Below are 2,775 nucleotides of genomic sequence, written 5' to 3'. Positions count from 1 at the left end.
GTAGAAACTCCACCATTGAAAATACATAAGTGATAAGGTCCAGGCATGGCCGAATGGCCAGCCTCCATGATCTAAGAACTAAATGTCCAGAGATGTAAATACAATAGTAAAAAGTCCTATTTATACTAAACTAGTTACTATGGTTTACAGAGATAAGTAAATGATGCAGAAATCCACTTCCGAGGCCCACTTGGTGTGTGCTTGGGCTGAGCATTGTGCTTTACATGTGTAGAGGCTTCTCTTGGAGTTGAACGCCAGTTTGTAACCTGTTTCTGGCGTTTAACTCCACTTAGCAACCTATTACTGGCGTTTGACTCCAGAATGCAACATGGAACTGGCGTTCAACGCCAGTTTGCGTCGTCTAAACTCAAGCAAAGTATGGACTATTATATATTTCTGGAAAGCCCTGGATGTCTACTTTCCAAAACAATTAAGAGCGCGCCATTTGGAGTTCTATAGCTCCAGAAAATCTATTTTGAGTGCAGGGAGGTCAGAATCCAGCAGCATCTGCAGTCCTTCTTCAACCTCTAAATCTGATTTTTGCTCAAGTCCCTCAATTTCAGCCAGAAATTACCTGAAATCACAGAAAAACATACAAACTCATAGTAAAGTCCAGAAATGTGATTTTTAATTAAAAACTAATCAAAATATACTAAAAACTAACTAAAATATACTGAAAACTATGTAAAAACAATGCGAAAAAGCGTATAAATTATCCGCTCATCACAACACCAAACTTAAATTGTTGCTTGTCCCCAAGATGGTCCATTCTGAAAGCATGTCAGAAGGACACTTATTGGTCAGTTCCTTGTATCTCTCCCAAGCTTCATAGAGGGATTCACCTTCTTTCTGTCTAAAGGTTTGAACATCTACTCTAAGCTTACTAAGCTTTTGAGGAGGAAAGAACTTGGCTAAGAAAGCCGTGATCAGCTTATCCCAAGAGTTCAGGCTATCTTTAGGTTGAGAGTTCAACCATACTCTAGCTCTGTCTCTTACAGTAAACGGGAAAAGCATAAGCCTGTAGACCTCGGGATCAACCCCATTGGTCTTAACAGTATCACAGATCTGCAAGAATTCAGTTAAGAACTGAAAAGGATCTTCGGATGGAAGTCCATGAAACTTGCAGTTCTGTTGCATCAGAGAAACTAATTGAGGTTTAAGCTCAAAATTGTTTGCTCCAATGGCAGGGATTGAGACGCTTCTTCCATGTAAATTGGAATTTGGTGCAGTGAAGTCACCAAGCATCTTCCTTGCATTGTTATTATTTTCGGCCATGTTTTCTTCTTTTTCGAAGATTTCTGTCAGATTTTCTCTAGAGAGTTGTGTTTTGGCTTCCCTTAGCTTCCTCTTCAGAGTCCTTTCAGGTTCAGGATCAGCTTCAACAAGAATGTTCTTATCCTTGTTCCTGCTCATATGAAAAAGAAGAAAACAGAAAAGAAAATATGGAATCCTCTATGTCACAGTATAGAGATTCCTTTATGTGAGTATAAGAATAGAAGAATAGAAGAAGAGAAATTCGAACACCAAGAGGAAGAGAGGGTTCAAATTTTGAGATGAAGAGAAGTGTTAGTAAATAAATAAATAATTAGAAGAAGATGAGAGAGAGGGAATTTCGAAAATTAATTAAATTAAAAATAAAATTTAAAGTTAACTTTCAAAAATTAAAATTAAAATAAAATTAAATTAAAAATTAAAACAATTAGTTAAATAAAAAAACAGAATTTTGAAAAAGAGGGAAAGGATTTTCGAAAATTAGAAAGAGAGAGTTACTTAGGTAGTTTTGAAAAAGATATGATTGAAACAAAAAGATAAGATTGATTGAAAAATATTTGAAAATTAATTTTGAAAAGATATGAAGTTAGAAAAGATTTTGAAATTGATTTTGAAAAAGATGTGATTGAAATTTATTTTGAAAAAGATTTGAAAAAGAAATTTAAAAAGATTTGATTTTGAAAATTAAAGTTGATTACTTGACTAACAAGAAACAAAAATATAGGATTTTAAAATTTAAAGATTGAACCTTTCTTAATAGGCAAGCAACAACTTAATATTTTTGAATCAATCACATTAATTGTTAGTATTAAAATCGAAAATATGAAATAGAAATAAGAAAAAGATTTTGAAAATCAAATTGAAATTTTTGAAATTATGAAAGAAAAAGTGAAAAAGATTTGATTTTTGAAAAAGATTTGAAAAAGATATAATTTTTAAATTGAAAATTTGATTTGACTCATAAGAAACAACTAATTTTGAAAATTTTTTGAAAAAGTCAACTCAAATTTTCGGAATTTATGAGTGAAATAAGAGAAAGATATTTTTTTTATTTTTGAATTTTCAATGAAGAAAGAGAAAAACAACCCAAAGACTCAAAACATGAAAATTATGAATCAAAATAACTAATGCATGCAAGAACACTTTGAATGTCATGATGAACACCAAAAACACTTTGAATGTCAAGATGAACACCAAGAACTTATTTTTGAAAAAGTTTTAAGAAAAGAGAACATGCAGGACACCAAACTTAAAAATTTTTATTCTTTAGCCATTAATGTTTCAAGAATGCATATGAAAAACAAGAAAAGACACAAAACAAGAAAGTATGAAGATCAAACAAGAAGACTGGCCAAGAACAACTTGAAGATCATGAAGAATGAAATGCATGAAATTTTCGAAAATAATTTTTAGAAAATTAAAAAGATGCAATTGACACCAAACTTAAAAGTTGACTCTAGACTCAAGCAAGAAACACAAAAAATATTATTGATTTTATGATTT

At 31.6% G+C, this 2,775-nt stretch overlaps 1 non-coding gene across 1 annotated transcript; it reads left to right on the top strand.

Moving 5' to 3' along the window:
• The first annotated feature begins 774 nt into the window (after positions 1 to 774).
• LOC112746631 (small nucleolar RNA R71) lies at positions 775 to 882 on the top strand. The gene has a single exon (XR_003174502.1). It is a non-coding gene; the product is annotated as a small nucleolar RNA R71 (small nucleolar RNA).
• Positions 883 to 2,775: the final 1,893 nt, after the last annotated feature.

The sequence above is a fragment of the Arachis hypogaea genome, chromosome 14 (assembly GCF_003086295.3).
Source record: "Arachis hypogaea cultivar Tifrunner chromosome 14, arahy.Tifrunner.gnm2.J5K5, whole genome shotgun sequence".
NCBI lineage: Eukaryota > Viridiplantae > Streptophyta > Magnoliopsida > Fabales > Fabaceae > Arachis > Arachis hypogaea.
The sequence above is the reverse complement of the archived record's forward strand: the minus strand, read 5'-3'. Positions and strand labels throughout refer to the sequence as shown.